The sequence below is a fragment of the Crocuta crocuta genome, unplaced genomic scaffold (assembly GCF_008692635.1).
Source record: "Crocuta crocuta isolate KB4526 unplaced genomic scaffold, BGI_CrCroc_1.0 scaffold9, whole genome shotgun sequence".
In the NCBI taxonomy this organism is placed as follows: Eukaryota; Metazoa; Chordata; class Mammalia; order Carnivora; family Hyaenidae; genus Crocuta; species Crocuta crocuta.
In genome coordinates, this window is record NW_027551567.1 from 10,482,971 (window position 1) to 10,501,366 (window position 18,396).

Here is an 18,396-nt window from a genome sequence, read left to right on the forward strand (position 1 = left end):
CAGTGCAATTGTCTTTGACATGGTGACTAATGAATTTAGGTAGCTACGATCATGTGGTTCCCCACATCAACATGAGGCCCCATTAGCTCCCATGGCAGGGGAAGTGAGACACTAAAAAATAACACAGGGGCTTTTCACTGCCTCAGCTCACAAGTAATACATTGAACTTTTGCTCACAATTTATTCACCTGAACTACTCATATGACCTTGCCTCACAGCAAAGGAGCTGGAAATGGAGTTTTTAAAGAAATTTGAAACACATTTGAGGGCCATGTAGAATTATTTCTTTCATGTTTGTATCAGCCATCTCTCTCATTTTGCTGAATCTTTTGCCTCTATCACAAATAGTGCCAAGTCTAAACCGTCTTGGAAAGTGCCCACCCACCATTTCATCTACATACCTTCTCTAATATATTCCCCACAATCCTGCCACACTGTACTGGTTGATGTTACCCACATGCCCCATGCCACATGCCTTGTTTCTTCTCCTCATGAGATTCCAGGTTCCATGTAGATAGTTGCTCCTTGCTAGGATACAACTATATTCCTTACCTCTGCAACATTCCTGCTCATTCTTCAAAGCCAGCCCAAATTTTATCTCTTTTCTGTAGTTTTCCATAAGTCCTATAGACAGAAAGAAGCCTCTTGTATCTGCAATTTATAAATAACTATTTTAACGTATATCATAGTATGTTATAACTATTTATATGATTTCTTGAGTCTCCATATAAACAATAAGATCCCTGAGGGAATAATTATATTTTATTGACCCATATATTCAGCACCTTACATAGTAGTGCAGATAGAAGACTTTCAGTAAATGTTTAGTGCATAAGTGGCTGAATAAATCCATGAATAGTAAAATTTCTGAAAACTGACAGTGAAGGGTGTATGTTGCAATTTTTGAATTATTTATGTTACGGTTATGTTTTTATTTTTTTAAAGTGAATACAATAAATATTTATTTCAAAAATTAGTTGGTAGCAGAAGTAGCATGAGATGAAGAATTACTGATAGCATTATAATATGTTATTTATGCAACATTAAATAACATAGCATGACACAAAATACATACTAAACCAACTATCCATTTAAAGGAGTTAAAGTATGTCTCAATAGTTATGATACGATGCCTTGCAATAAAGGCTGGGGTGCTCCGCCATGTCTCCCGTGACTGGTGATAATGTTTATAACATAAGGAACATATAAGTGAAATTTGCTTATATGTGAATTTTACTTATATCTGTTATAAACGAACATGAAATGAAAATACTAATTCTGGAAAAGAATTGACTGATAATAATAATAGTAATAATAAAGCTAAACAGGGGCACCTGGGTGGCTCAGTTGGTTAAGTGTCTGACTTCAGCTCAGGTCATGATCTCATGGTTTGTGGGTTCGAGCCCCACATCGGGCTCTGTGTTGCCAACTCAGAGCCTGAAGCCTGCTTCGGATTCTGTGTCTCCCTCTCTCTCTCTGCCCTTACCCTGCTAGTGTTCTGTCTCTGTCTTTCTCCCAAAAATGAATAAAAATGTTTTAAAAAATTTTTTAAATAAAAATAAAACTAAACAAATTGTTTAAGAAAGATCTTAAATATGCTGAGAAAGCTTATAATTATAAGTCAGAGTCCTTTCCATTTAAATTTGAAATAGGCATGAAGGCTTGGGCTATAGATAAAGCTGAAATATTAGGATATAATTTCAATCACTAATTTTGGGCATTTCTATAATGCTTATTCACTTAATTATGACATTCTACCATTTGTCTTGAAGTGTAGGATAAAAATTATTACCCTCTGAATCTTTTTTTTAAATTCTAAAATAGAAGCACATAGATAAGAAGATCTTGGCCAAATTAAACAGTGTTTTATTCATTCACTTATTGTAAGCCATACTATATAGAATTTAGTCAATGTGGACCATGCTTTTGTTAGAAAATGTTTTTTAGAAACTAGGATTATTTCATATGTTAAGTTCAATACCAATCTCTCAATGGAAACTATTGATTATTAAGTTTGAGATATACATATATATATATTTATATATATGCATATACTGGCCCATACCCTAAGACTGGCTGGAGGTATTGAGGAGGAACCAGGCAGGAGGCAGTCAGGAGGGATAGCTATGCATGCAAACATTTAGCAAGGGTTTTCCCTAAAGCAGGAATCAGTAAACCAAAAGGAGCCAAGGTGAGTCTGGTTGAACACAGATGCAGAGCAAATCCAGAAGCTGGAGCCAAGGATCAAAGGCAAGTTGGGCCCCAACAGACAGAATTATTGAAAAGAAAAAAGAATAAAAGGGAGCAAGCAAGGGGAGTCTAAGTAACCAAGGAGGTGAGCCAAAAATATACCAAGGGAGAGAATCAAGGAGACGGTAGAGTAATCAGCTAGAAATGAATTAATGTCAGAAGGAATGTTCAAAAAGCAAGAGGGTCTGTTCAGAATTCTACTGGACATCTCCTTCTGCTTCTACTTTTGTTTATTCTTAATCTCCCCAGCCCAGGGCTTTTGATCCCTGGCCTTGAAGGCACAAAAAAATGACTTCTGACTTTTCAACTCCTACAAACATTTTCTTTCTTTCCAAGAAAAAGAGCAAAGGTCTTAACATTTCAAAATCCAAAGGTAAAAGCATGCAATTGAGATTTTTTCTTACACTGAGGAATTCTTTAAAATTCTCTGAAGTCTTATTTTGTCTATATGTTGTTTCACATTTCATCCTTCAAGAGGGCTATATATATGTTCCTCTTTTTATATTTATATACTTACATATAAATTATATATATTTTTGTGTATATATATATATTCTTCTTTTGTATATATCCTTTTTCCCCCAAAGACAGTAACCAAATACTTGCCAATCATCTGTATGCTCTATTCTGTCTCACTGATTTATTCATCTTCTACTTAATTGGAACAAATGGAGAGCATTCAAATCAACTTTTTGTTATTTTGTTTTCTTATGAAGGATTATGAAGAAAAAAAAACTTGTTTGACCTGTTGCTGTCTGATGAGCTTCACTGAACTTAAGAATACACGTAGTCCTACAGCCATTTGCTTTTTTGTTTTTCTTTCCTTCTTCTTTTCCACCCTTCCTCCTTCCCTTCCTTCCATTATGTTAAAGAAATAAAGAAATAGGAAACATCTAGACATCACACCTTAAAGCCCACGAGAGGCCTAATGCAATGGAGAGACACTAAAGTTTTTTAAAAGTGGTAAAGTTTCTTGTTTTGTTTTATTTTTGATGGACTGTAGCTGCATAGAATTAGATTAAATCATAATCCTTGCTTCATGAGATAGTCTCATCATTGGTCTATGTGTGGCCTATTTTGCTTTATTCATACTCACTTATTTATAATATTATTATATGTTATTAGTGGTATTAATTCCTGAGGAAACTCATTACCCTGCCAATTTAAAAATGTGTAATTATGGTGCATTAAGAAAAAGACATATAAATCTACACAACTAATGGTCATATCTTGCAGTTACTGTCACCTTGGCAAGATTAAATTTCAGATTCATTTCCAGGAGGAAACTGGGGCCAAGAGTTCTTTTATGATGAGGTAGGCTTCATGGAACATTCCCTCCTTAGATAGCAAGGAAAGCACATCCCAGGTGATGTCTGTGCATGCCTGGAGAGAAGTGGGCACCATCTTTTCTCTTGTGTGAGACTCACAAATCAAAGTCACAATGCACTGACATGGGCTCTTGTTTAAATATTCACAGTGAGATCCTGAAATTAGGAGCCTATTATATAGGAATTTTTATCAGCATTTTTAAATGCAGAAGCTCAGAGGGGTTTAAAAGTTGAGCGAAGGTAGCAACACTAGTGAACAGTAGAATCCTAAGTTAAACCTGGCTCTGGCTGAAAAACTGTGATTATCACTTTAGGCAAGTTACACATTTACTCTGAGCTTCAATTTCTTCAACTGTTAAGAAAAAACAGAGATACCTTGTTCTAATCTAACACAGATCCTGGCACACAATTTCAGGTTGTCTGGAGATGAAAGCTTTGAAGTGAGCATAAAGATGACAAAGACACTGAACTTCCTCTTCTAGGACTAGGGAAAACAGTAGATTCCAACCAATTTCGTCCCTAAGGAAGAACTACTTTTATAAGAGACATTAAGAGGTAGTGATTAGAAGCACAAAGGCTCCATTTCCTCATCAGTAAGGTGGGAAGGGTAATACCTCGCTTATAGGTTTGTTGTAAAGAATAAAATAGTACAAAGGAATTAACAGAGCTTGCAAATAGTAATTATTCAAAACATATTATAAATTATAATATTATTACTATCATTATCATTATCATAAAAAAGCTATACATCAATCTTGGATTATAATTTCCAGAGGTAGTAATGCTAACACGATTAGTAATGCTGCTAACAGATTGAAAAATGTAAAACTCCTAACTAATTGTAAGTTACTTAAAAACCACAGTTTTCATGTCCCTAACTTCTTAAGAATTTTGCTTTGTAGGATCTACCTAAGTAAGGGTCACACCAGATGGATACTGGTTCTCAAAGACTTGTGCCCAAGTCTGGAACATGATTGGCCAGTTCTGAAAACTGATTCTGAAAACATGATTGGCCAGTTTTGGGGGCCTTAGCACATGTTTGAAGGAGTAGTGATCTGTGGAGGCTGAGCATGGCACCCAAGGATCTGATAGCTGGCTCCCATTCTTACTCTTAACTATCATCAACTGGCTATATTCACAGCGAGTTCAAGGGCCAACATCTTTGATCTGTGCATAATTTTGGCCATAGAGCCATTTCGTCTAAGGAAGACTTTTTTTTTCTTTTTTTAAAAAAATAGTTTATTATCAAGTTGGTTTCCATATAACACCCAGTGCTCATCCCCACAAGTGCCCTCCTCCATGCCCATCACCCCCCATCCTCTCCCCCTCCATACTCATCAGTCCTCAGTTTGTTCTCAACAGTCAAGAGTCTCTCATGGTTTGCCTCCANAGTCTAGAGTCCTCTGATTTGCTCATTTTAGCCATTCTGACTGGCATAAGGTGGTATCTCAGTGTGGTTTTTTGATTTGTATTCCCCTGATGAGGAGGGATGCTGAGCATCGTTTCATGTGTCTGTTGGCCATCTGGATGTCCTCTTTGGAGAAGTGTCTGTTCATCTCTTCTGCCCATTTCTTCACTGGATTGTTTGTTTTTTGGGTGTGGAGTTTGGTGAGTTCCTTATATATTTTGGATACTAACCCTTTATTTGATATGCCATTTGCACCTATCTTTTCCCATTCCGTCGGTTGCCTATTAGTTTTATGGATTGTTTTAAGGAAGATTTTTTTAAGAAAGCAAATTAAATAGAAATAGTAGGCAAATGATTTTTTTGTAATGTATCGGAAATCAATTTAGACTTTGTTTCTATAATTTAGACTAGGTGAATATACCCAAAATAGAAATGTAAAATACTGCACGACATATATTTCTTTTTTTTTTTAATTTTTAAACTGCTTTATTTATTTCTGAGAGAGAGACAGAGAGAGAGAGAGAGAGAGCCAGGGAAGATCACAGAGAGAGGGAGACACAGAATCTGAAACAGGCTCCAGGCTCCAAGCTGGCAGTCGGCACAGAGCCCGACACAGGGCTCGAACCCACGAACCGTGAGATCATGACCTGAGCCGAAGTCGGAGGCTTAACCGACAAGCCACCCAGGCACCCCGCAGGACATATATTTCTCATCTTTCCAGTGCTATGGACCTCCATATGTAAATCAGATACTTGCTGAATCAAATAACATATTATTCATAATTATATGATCATGATGTGAAAATCTGGATCATACTGCACATACACAGTTAATAGCAGAATTTCATGGCTTTAATGAATAAGCAAAAGTGAAATATTTTACTATCTCCAACAAACATTCAAAAGATCATACTCTTACTGAGATTATTTATTATGATGATGATGCTTTTTATAAAGATCAAGTATGAGTAACCCCCCTCCAAAAAATATAACTTAAGCTGTTTCTAAGGGCATAACATTTAGAAACAACATATGGTTCCTGTAGTCAAGAATAGGTTCCTTAAATTAGCCAAAGACATTCACAGAGAAATAAGTTGGAGGAAATAGGATCATGGGCAAGAGGGAAAAATTGTCATCTCTCATCCTTCTGCTCTTCATCTTCCTTGCCTGGCTGAATGTGGTTTTCTTTTGATACCCAATTTTAGATGTAAAAATAAAACAGGTGTTGTTAGTCTCATAAGGAAAGGTCTTTTAATGCACTTGCCTTTTGTTTAGTTACTGTTATAAATGTTACTAAAGTAAAAAAGTATACCAGATCATAAAACATAAAAATTACATTTATTATTTAGTAAGCATGCATTTGGATGCCTTCTTTGTGCCCAGGACTAGGCCCTGAGGGGCAGTACCTATTCTTTTCACTATTAAAATCTAGTTGCAACCCTGTTTTATTTTGCCACACTGTATTTCCATTTGGGAGTCAACATTTAAAAGTAAGTACATTTCATATTGAAAAAAACAAAAATGCAAATAAAAAATAAATAAAATAAAATCTAGTTGCAGGCGAGAAGACAGACCTAACCTGGCTCCTTTTACTCTTGCACTCTCTAATCTTTTCAGGATACAGAGAATCATATTACCTACCTGCTGAAAAATCCTTCAGTGGTTTCCCATGTCAGTAGAATAAAATCCAGACCGATTACTTTGTTTTACACAGTCCTGCATGATTATGCCTCTTCCTCTTAAATTTCAGCTCTTGCCAGTATCACTCACTAGCCTTCTTTCAGCCTCTCATTTTTCCTCACTTCTTCCCATCTCAGGGCTTTACACATGTCTCTCCTCTATCTGGAACATTGTCTCTCTCTCTCTCTCTCTCTCTCTCTCTCTCTCTCTCTCTCTCACACACACACACACACACACACAGACACCCTAGCTAGCTCCTTATTCTTCAGATTTCAACTTAAATATCACCCCTGGAGAGATTTTCCCTGAAACCCAAATGTAAAATAAGTCACTTCACATGCTTTATTTTATTCCCTGTTATTACCTTCATTGTACTTACTGTGATTTGTAATCATTATCATTTACTTGTTTATTTTTATGTATGTTTCTTTTATTATACATATATTTTTAGGCTTTATTTTTAGAGCAGATTTAAGTTCACAGAAAAAAATAGGAGGAAGGTATAGAGATTTCCCATAAGCCCTGCCCCCACACATGCACATCCTCTACCATTACCAACATCCCCCACCAGAGTGGTACATTTTTACAATTGATGAACCTACACTGACACATCATAATCACCCAAAGCCCATAGTTTATATTAGGGTTCACTCTTGGTGTTGTACATACTCATTCATTTATCATGGTATGCTTCTCCCACAAGGTTATGTATTCCATGAGGGCAAAGACCTGAAGCAGTGCAATACCTGGTCTGTAGTATATGTTCAATAAAATTTGTTGAAGAATGACTACTGAATAAATGACTAATTTGTTAAGGAAATAATTTCAGAGTAACATTTACACAAGCATATGACAATTTAGTATAAATTCTAGATATACATTCTAAGAAAGGCTTGATCAGAATGGAATGGAATTTGAAGTAAGATCTTTCAGTGGAAGTGAAATAATCTAGCTTGGTAGGTTGTCTGTTTCCATGAGAATTCTCTTCACGGAGTTCTGTGAAATGAAAGGAAAGACGAAAATCCCATCTGATCACTATTTTGTTCCTTCTGAATGTACAAGGCATAAAGCTGGTCTTGGCTCTGTGCAAGGAGTTTCAGGTAGGCAGGACTCATTTTATATGAGAAGGGAATTTAAATTTTCCTTAAGTGACTCAAGAATTATAGCTGACTGGAACCTAGATCTCAGATTTCCTTCTAGTTCCTTCCTGCTCCACTCCCACCTCTAAACCTGAGACTAACAAGTTATAAACAAGTCACACATTTATCTATGGCTTTTCTCATATTTATCATCTCAGCTTAAAATGATTTTCAGGTATTTGTAACAAGGTATCTTATATATAACCAGGAACAAGGGGATGAGGATTTTGCTTCTATATTGTTCATGTTTAAAAAATAAACAATCAGAACTATATTCATTTCCATCAGTAAGATCACCTGCTTTAAAATCTTGGTGTCATTGGGGAGAATTGAATATGTTAACTTTAGACCCAATTCTGCACTATACATCCTTTCTCTAGCATGTTGGTGAGAGTTGTAGAAGTTGAGGCCTCTGTGTACCTGTCTTAAAGTCCTTACATTTCAACTAAACCATTATTTTACAGATCTAACACACTTAAAACTATACACAGTCACACATTGCTTGTCCTACATACTAACTAAATTCTTTTGTTTGCGTGGCTGGGAATTTCCTAATAATGACATTTTAACTCCAATTCTGGAAGTAAGTACATAAAAAAAAAAAAGTTGTGTTAACTAAGGCATTTGCCTCACACAACATTGAATTTGGTCACATGAAAAAGTTCTTCTGCATAAATTTCTTCCTAACATTGCACTGAGCTTTTCCAAATGAATGTAGCTACCCTCCAATTTTAAAGGAATTGTAGGCATAAATGTATTATTTTCTCTTTGGAGAACTCAATAAAATTGGGTTGATTTACTATTTAAGTGTCATTATAGCAGTGGTTAGAAATTCCAATAACAGCTCTCTTGAAGGATTTGACATTCATCTTTGTAGAAGTTGATTCATTCTGTTTTTAACTAGTTTCCATGTAAAGAATTTGGGGCTTGTTCTCTTCACAAACCTAATAATAATTATCTAGGCATAACACTTCTCTGTACATATCACATGACAGATGGGAAAGGGAATTATTCATTTAACAAATATGTATTAAGAGTCTACTATGTGACAACTATTAAGGTAGGTATGGAAGGGTCAGCATCAACTAAGAAGGGAAAACAGACATGAAAACACCATTTTAATGCAGAGCTAGCTACAAGGGAAGATTGTACAAGGTATGGGGGTAGCACAATCCTCCAGTTAAGGGAAGTCAGTAAGGTTTTCTAGAGAAGATGTTTAAACTGGAGCTCAAAGTAAAAATAAGAATTCTTCTGGTGGATTAGGGTTGGAGGGTGGTTAGGAAGAAATTGGGACTATTGGACAATCCACACAGATGAATATATAGGGGCATGAACAATATAATGCACAAGCTCAGCTTGGATGAAGCTACAAGTTTGAGAGGTAGGGTAGTTAGTTAGGCAACAGTTATTAGGTGATTACTAAGTGCAAGTTACCTTGCTTGGTTTGGGGGAATCCAGAAGTGAATAAGACAGACCCTTAAAGAGATCATAGGCTAGCACAGATGATAGATATTAAACAAATTATTTAAAGTGTATTATGTTCTTCAGAGAAGAAATGTAGGATACTAGGAGAGAATACTACTCAGTCTGAAAGGATAATAATTTTGAAATACCAACAAATGTTTTCCTCTCCTTCATGTTTGCCTATTCTTGCCTTCTTCCATAAATGCCTCTTTTTCCTTTCTCTATTCCCAAACCCAATTTAGGTAGCTAGTCTTATTGCCTAAGAACCCTTGACAATAAGGAGGACTTCCTTTGTGACTTCCTCTTTAACTGGTATTTATAAGTATGTTGTATAACTTCCAAGTATTTGAGAATTTTACAGATATCTTTCTCTTATCAGTTTTTAGCTTAATTCCATTGTGGTTAGAGATCATATCTTACATTATTTCAACTCTTTTAAATTTACAAAGGTTTGGGCGCTTGGGTGGCTCAGTCAGTTAAGGGTCCAACTTGGGCTCAGGTCATGATCTCACATTTCATTAGTTTGAACCCCACGTAGGGCTCTGTGCTGACTGCTCAGAGCCTGGAGCCTGCTGCAGACTCTGCCTTCCTCTTCCTATGCCCCTCCCCCACTCATGCTAGGTCTCTCTGTCTCAAAAAATGAATATACATTAAAAATAAATAAATAAGGGGCGCCTGGGTGGCTTAGTCGGTTAAGCGTCCGACTTTCGCTTAGGTCATGATCTCGCGGTTTGTGGGTTCGAGCCCCGCGTCGGGCTCTGTGCTGACTGCCAGCTCAGAGCCTGGAGCCTGTTTCACAGTCTGTGTCTCCCTCTCTCTCTGACCCTCCCCTGTTCACGCTGTCTCTCTCTCTCCTAGAAATAAATAAAAATATTTAAAAAAATAAATAAATAAATAAATAAATAAATTTACTAAAGTTTATTTTGTGGCCTAATATATGCTCTATCCTGGTGGATGTTCCATGTGCACTTGAAAATAGGTGTTCTGCTGTTTTCAGGTGGAGCACTCTATAAATGTCAATTAAAATAAGTTGCTTATTAGTGTTGTCCAGGTCTTCTACATTCTCAATATTTAACTCTCAATTTTCTTATCAATCACTGAGAAAAAAGTGTTGAAATATCTAAACATAGTTGTATTTTTGTCTATTTCTCCTTCCAGTTCTACTATTTTTGCTTTATGCATTTTGAAGCTGTTATTATGTTCATATACATTATGTTATGTCTTTGTAGTTAACTGGTTCCTTATCATTATGTAATGTTTCTTTTTCTTATTATGAATTCTTTAATATTAATGTAGTGAGTTCAGCTTTCTTTTGATTAATTTTTTCATAGTAGATGTTGTTCCATTCTTTTGCCTTTATTCATCCTTCTACTTTTAACTTACCTATGCTTTTACATTTGGTAAAATAAATAACATTTGGTTAGGTCTTGCTTTTAATCTAATCAGACAATCTCTGTCTTTCAACTTGCATGATTAGTTAGATCTGCATTTTCCAATAAGATAGCAACTAGCCACATTTGCCTTTGGACAACTTGAAATATAGCTGGTCTGAATTGAGATGTATTTTAAGTGTATAATGCCCATAGAAATTTAATAAACAGAATGTAAAATATCTCATTAATACTTTTTATGACTATATGTTAAAATAACAATATTTTGTATAGATTCTGTTACATATATTATTAAAATTAACTTCATCTGTTTCTTTTCATTTTCTTTAATGTGGCTACTAAAAAACCTTAAATTATATGCCTTACTCATATTATATTTCTATTGGACAACACTGGTTTAGACCATTTCATTCAATTTCATTGTTAATACGATTTAATTAAAATCTACCATCTTGCTGGTTGGCTTCTATTTGTTACTTTTTCCCTTTTGTTTCTCTTTCTCTGTTTGCTTTTGAATTAATTTACTATTACGTTTTTCTTTATTGCTTACTTATTATTTATAATTTTTGCATGTTTTAGTGTTTTCCCTAGAGCTTACAATATGTTTTTAGTTTACCACAACCTACCTTTAAACTCTATTTTACTTCTTTTTATATAGTGAAAGAATCTTATAGCAACATACTTCCAATACCTTCCTCTCTTCGTTTATGTTATTTTTGTCATACATTATACCTTTACATGTACTATGAATTCACAGTACATTGCTTCTATTTTTGTTTAAAAAGTCATTGGTTCCTTAAAGCAATTTAAAATGGGGAAATGCTGGGGTGCCGGGGTGGCTGAGTCGGTTAAGTGTCCAACTTCAGCTCAGGTCATGATCTCACAGTTCCTGGGTTTGGGCCCCACATCGGGCTCTGTGCTGACAGCTAGCTCAGAGCCTGGAGACTGTTTCAGATTCTGTATCTCCCTCCCTCTCTCTGACCCTCTCCTGCTCATGCTGTCTCTCTCTCTCTCGCTCTCAAAAATAAATAAAACATTAAAAAAAATAAAATGGGAAAATGCCTTTCATATTTACCTTTATTTTCACTATTGCTGGAACTCCTCATTTCTATAGATAGCCTAGGTTTCTGCGTGATATTCTTTTCCCTCTGCATGAAGAATTTCCTTTAATATTTCTTATATCACAAGTTCATTGGTAATAATATCATTCAACTTTATGAAAAAATATTTATTTTGCTTTTATATTTGAAAAATAGCTTTTCTGGGTAAAATATCTGAGGTTGACAGTTTTTTTTTTCTTCAATACTTTAAAAATGTTACTTCATTTTTCTGCCTTGAATAGTTTCTGATGTAAAATCTGCTTTAATTGTCATCTCCATTCCTTTTTATGTGTGTGTGTGCATTTTCTCTTGAGACCTTTAAAGCTGTTTCTTTGTTTTAAGTTTTACACGCTTTGAAGACGATATAGTTAGGGGTTCATTTTTTGTATATTTTGGGATATTTGTTATACTGTGAGATTTTTGGATCTAATTTGTCTTCCTTAACTAATTTTGGCCATTACTTTTTCCAAAACATATTTTACCCCATTATCTCCCTCTCCTTCTACAAGTCCATTTATATGTATGGTAAACCATTTTTATATTGCCACAGTTCTTGGATACTGTTATGTTTTTCCCATTGTGTGTTTTATTTTTTTAATGGGGCTTTTTTTTCTTTTTCTTTTTGAGAAAGAGAGAGAGCAAGCATGAGCAGGATAGGGAAAGAGAAGGGGGGGACAGAGAATCTAAAGCAGACTCTGTGCTGACAGTAGAGAGCCTGGTGTCAGGCTTCAATTCATGAACCTGTGATCATGACCTGAGCTAAAGTCCATTGTTTAACACACTGTGCCTTTTTTCTGTGTTTTAGTGAGGATAATTTTTATTCAGCTATTTTCTTTTTTAAAACTTTTTAAATGTTTTATTTATTTCTGAGAGAGAGAGAAAGGCAGCGTGAGCAGGGAAGAGTCAGAGACAGAGGGAGATACAGAATCTGAAACAAGCTCCAGGCTCTGAGCTAGCCATCAGCACAGAGCTCGAAGCAGGGCTGGAACCCACGAACTGTGAGATCATGTCCTGAGCTGAAGTCAGATGCTTAACCGACTGAGCCATCCAAGCGTCCTTATTCAGCTATTTTCAAGTTCACTGATTATTTCCTGTATCAAGTCAAGTGAGGAACACATTGAAGGCTTTATATATCTCTGTTGCTTTGGAGGTTGTGTTTTTTTTAATTCTAACATTTTATTTGACTCTTTCTTGTAGTTTTCACTTCTCTGCTAAAATTTCTTATGTGCTGGTGTATGTTGCCCACCTTTTCAAGTAGAACCTCTAGCATTTTAAAAATAGTTATTTTAAATTCACTTCATGATTTCTGACCTCTAGGTCACCTCTGATTCTGATTCTGTTAGTTGCTTTAACAGTGGGTTGCCATGAGGTGCCTGTGTGGCTCAGTTGGTTAAGCATCCAACTTCGGTTCAGGTCATGACCTCACAGTTTGTGAGTTGGAGCCCCACATCAGGCTCTGTGCTGACAGCTCAGAGCATGGAGCCTGCTTCAGACTGTGTCCCCTTCTCTCTCTACCCCTCCCCAACGTGTGCTCTGTCTCTCAAAAATAAATAAATGTAAAAAATTTTAAAAAATGGGTTGCCTTTTCTTAACTTTTTATGTGTCTGATAATTTTTGTTGAATAACTAGACTTTATATTTAGAACAGTAGAAATTGAAGTAGAAAGCACCTGGATGGCTTAGTAGGTGAAGCATCTGACTTCAGCTCAGGTTATAATCTCATGGTTCACAAATTCGAGTCCCACACCCAGTGAGCTCGAGCCCCACTTTGGATGAGCACGAGCTGTGCTTCAAGTGAGTTCAAGACTGGCTTTGGGCGAACATGAGCCCTGCTTTGAATGAGCCCCACTTCTCTCTCTCTGCTCCTCATGGAATTCTCTCTCTCTCTCTCTCTCTCTCTCCCTTTCTCTCTCTGACCCTTGCTCACATGTGTCCTCTCTCTCTTTCTCTCTGTCAAAGAAAGAAAGAAAGAAAGAAAGAAAGAAAGAAAGAAAGAAAGAAAGAAAGAAAGAAGAAAGAAAGAAAGAAAGAAGAAAGAAGAAAAGAAAAGATGTTACTTATATTTGGAAATAGGCACACCTCTTCTATTAGACTGTGATTTTTAGTGTTGATTCAACCTCATCAGAAGTTGAACTGGTTTTGGTTTTGTTGTTTCTATGAGTTTAGTTTTCTACAAGTTTCAGTGTCCTTTAGGCTTACCTTGTGGTTAGGGTTGGGGACTCTGTGCTGATTGTTTTTTTCCAATGATCCTGATATACCCTAAGCTTTCAGCCTTCCCTGTGCAACTATGGCACATTGAAGACCTTCCCCCACAATCTTGCCTCCTCCCCAGTGGTAGCCTGCTATTTATTATTCAATGCTTGCTCTCTGGGGAGGGGCCAGGAAGCTTCTCTGTTGTCCTGGTCCAGCTCAGTATTAGTTAAACTCTCTGTCCCTCAGCTTTTGTGATGGGGATTTCTCATGATCTTGTCCCTCTTCCCCATGATAGTCAAACTATGTCTTGTATCCTTAGTGTGGCTTGTTCAGAAATTTCCAGACTCCACGTCCCTGTACCCCCCACTCACCCTAGTAATAAGAGAACTTTAATGGCATTGATTGATAAAGGATTTGTGAAATAGAACTATTTCCTGACTCTCTTGTAAGTACCGAGTATTTTTCTTTTACCTAATCACCAGCCACCTGTGGTACTTCAAACGTGTCCTGAGAGTATCAGGGTTTACTGCTTCTACCTCCATGATTTAAGGCTTTTATTTCATAGAAGTAAAAGATTCAGGAGAAGCTTATGTCTTTTGCGCCAGAACACTCAATCCCCTTCAGTGATCCTGCACCACTCAAGGAAGTTCTTTCTGCTCTCTTATCCTGCCCATAAATGTTTTGTGTGTGATCTCCCCCTGGAAACCATGGGAAAGGATTTGCAGGTTGGTACACACTAACCTTGTGTTTATGGCTCTCAAGTAGGTATGCTCTCATGCTAGTCCACATTTAGCCTTTTTATCAATTTCTTAATTTTTTAACTAAACCCTTCTTACATATTTTTTTGTGGTATATCATCTCTTTTTCCCATGTTATGCCACAAATGAGCCAATTCTCACATTCCCCATCTCTCTGGAGAGGACTGTCTGCTTTTGATTGCAGAGTTCATGGTTGCCCTGTAATCTTAGCTCTCTGATGGGTTCAGGAAAATTTAAGTTTGTAACTCATCGTTACAAACTTGTTCTCATTTGTTATGATAAAACCAGTATTATTTCTAGCTTTCTACATCTGAAGAAAAAGCAGAAGTTTTCTTCATTGTTGCAAGATTTTTGAAAAATTTTTTAATGTTTCATTTATTTTTGAGAGAGAGAGAGAGAGAGAGACACCGTGACCAGGGGAGGGTCAGAGAGAGGGAGACACAGAATCCGAAGACAGGCTTCAGGCTCTGAGCTAGCTGTCAGCACAGAGCCCGACACGGGGCTCGAACCCTCTAACCATGAGATCATGACCTGAGCTGAAGTCGGGTGCTTAACCGACTGAGCTACCCAGGCACGCCTACAAGACGTTTCTAAAAAAAGGTGTTTTTTTTTCTGGGTGTAGAAATCTAGGTTAAAATTTTTTTTCTTTTGGTTTCATCTCATTAATCAAGTTCCTCTATTATCTTCTGGTCTGTGTGTTTTCTGATCAGAAATCTGCTGCCATTTTTACCTGTATCCTTGTGAACATAATGCATTCTTTATCTATGGATGCTCTTAAGATTTCGTTTTAATCATTGATTTTAGTAATGTTTCAAATTTTAAAAAATTATTTATTTTTGAGAGAGACAGAGTGAGTGAGGAAGGGGCAGAGAGAGAAAGGGAGATACAGAATCTGAAGCAGGCTCCCAGCTCTGAGCTGTCAGCACAGAGCCTGATGCAGGGCTTGAACTCACAGACCACGAGATCCTGACCTGAGCCAAAGTCAGACATTTAACTGACTGAGCCCCCCTCGTGTCCCACTGATTTTTAGCTATTTGAGTATGATGTGGGTTGGTGTGCTTTTCTTCATATTTTTGTTTATAGAGGATCATTGAGATTCTTGAATCTGTAGGTGAATGATTGTCATCAAATTTGGAGTAATTGTGGCCATTATATTCTAAAATGTTTTTTTCTGTTTTGCCCTCCCCTTCTGGTACTCCAATGATACATATATTATTAGACTATTTGATATTGTCACACAACTCATTAATCTTATGTTTGCTTTTAGAAATGATTTCTCTGGGCACATGGGTGACTCAGTCAGTTAGGTGTCCAACTTTGGCTCAGGTTGTGATCTAGTGGTTCATGGATTCAAGCCTCATGTCAGGCTCTGTGTCGACAGTTCAGAGCCTGTTTAGGATTCTCCTTCTCCCTCTCTCTCTGCCCCATCCCCACTTGTGCTCTAAATAAATAAATATTATTTCTCTTTACTTCATTCTGGATAGTTTCTATTACTGCATCATCAAGTTCACTAATCTTTTTTCTACAGTGTGTAACATGCTATTAACCTCATTCAGTTACTTTTCATTTCAGATCATGTCTGTTTCAAATCTGAAGCTTAATTTAATACCTTCCATTTCTCTCATTCTCATCTTCATGTTCTCCTCTACTGTCTTGAACATATGAAATATATTTATAATAGCTATTTTAACATCCTTGTCAGTAAATTATATTATCTCTCTCATCTCTGGGTCTTTATTGTTTGATTTTTTCTCCTGCTTATGAGTTGCATTTTTTGCTCTTTTTTGCATGCTTGGAAATATTTGATTGAATACTATTGTAATTCATTTTACATTGTTAGACACTGGATGTTTTTGTATTCATTTAAGTATTGTTGGGCTTTGTCGCTTGGAATCAGTTTGATCCTTTTGTGGTTTGCTTTTAAGCTTTGTGAAGCAGATCTAGAATAACCTTTAGTGTAGGCTCAGATGTCCCCATTCCTGTGACACCATCCTTCTGAGGATTTATTTAATGTCTATGCATTAGGAAGTTGTTCCACTCTAGTTATTTAGAACACAGACTACTATTTGCCTATGTGAGCTCAAGGGTTCTTCAGCCTCTTCCTTCCTGATAGTTTTTCCCCAGGCAGTTCCTTCCATACATTTACAGATCAAGATTCAGCCTCAAGACCTTCAGGGAACCCTCAGAAGCTTTCTGGAGCAAGTCTCCCCCAACCCAGCTAAAGCTCTCACTTATTCAGTATTTTGCTTCACAAATTCTAGCTACTTTCATCTCTCTGAACTCCAAACTCTGTCTCTTCAACTCAGCAGGATTTCTAAGCTTTGTCCTGGGTCTCTCTTTCTTTGCTATGGCCAAAAACTTTTTCCAGACAGTAAGCTAGAGCAATAAAGAGGCTCACTTTATTAGTTTCCCTTCTCTCTACGTTCAGTGTCTTGTACCACTTATTGTCTAAATGTCTAAAAATTGTTTTGTCTTGTTTCTAATTAATTGTTTAAAGCAGGAGGATAAATATACCCATTTTTACTTTATCATATCTGTCACATAGTCAACTTAAAGGTTTTAAGGTGTTACCGAATCTGGTCTGGATCACCTGGCAGAAGAACCAAGTGACACTCAGAGATCTTGGAAGGAAGGTTTATTTTACATCAGTGGGCTCAGAGGCAATCACTCCCCAGAGGTCTGAGTCCCAAGCATAAACAAAGGGAACAATTTATACTCCGTTACTTCCGCATTACTCATTGCTAGTAATTTGGTGCACAGCAAGGAGGGTGGAAAGAAGAGCCCAGAAGGGGAGTCTTCAGTCAGGGGCAGGAATTTTCCCTATCAGTTCCATCAACCATCTTATAACAGATTTTTCCCATCAAAGGTATATAGAACATGGTAAAATTTGTGTTTCAGTCATTCTGATGGGCAAATATAGTATTATTTGGAAGAGAGTGAGAATAGGAACCAAAGTCAGGTTAAGATGCCAATAGTGCCAACATACAACAAGATCATGAATTCTTGGCATGGTATATTATGTCCAAGAAGTAATAGATATAATAAATATTTAGAGCACTAGAATCTAGTGACTGATTGAATCTAGGAAGATCAAAGGAGATAATGAATACAAAATCATTTCCAAGCATCCATTTAAGCATTTAGTAAATAATGACTGTGTGTCCAGCACTATGGCAGGTTAAGAGACTACATATATACATAATACATAGTATCTGGACTAAGAGAGTTAGCAGGCTTATAAATGTAATTTTAAAACAATGCAGGGACTGATATGATGGAAGTGTAAACAAGGTACTATATTGCATAAATAATGGAACAATAACAGCTGAGGGAAGTCAAAGAAGCCCTTAAAGAAGAGGTCATACTTGAGATAGTTCTTGACAGGTAAGTGGGAGCTCTTGGGCATATGAGGAGGAAAAGGACCTTGCAGGCAAAGAATAATAAAAGCCTTGTGATTTCCAATAACAAAGACTGCTTCACGATGAATGAAGCATAGAATATGTTGGATAATCAAGCTATGTCAATATCAAAATGTAATATTATAAAAGCAAGATATTATTTCATCTCTAAGGATTGTTTCTATACATACATCGTGTGAAATATATGAATAGGTTTTGGTGATGCCAGGTACTCAAAGCAGAGTCTGTGTTGTTAGTTAACATAGAACAGAAGAAATCAATATTTATG

The 18,396-nt window shown here is 36.5% G+C and overlaps 1 long non-coding RNA gene across 1 annotated transcript in view; it reads right to left on the minus strand.

Moving 5' to 3' along the window:
* The window catches only part of LOC144220191 (uncharacterized), a 36,821-nt gene extending 29,993 nt beyond the window's left edge, over positions 1-6,828 (minus strand). Inside the window, exons 1-2 of the long non-coding RNA XR_013331654.1 lie at positions 6,627-6,828; positions 553-624 (exon numbers count right to left, since the gene is read on the minus strand). This is a non-coding gene — a long non-coding RNA (uncharacterized LOC144220191). The remainder of the gene's footprint in view (positions 1-552; positions 625-6,626) is intronic.
* Between the last annotated feature and the right edge of the window lie 11,568 nt (positions 6,829-18,396).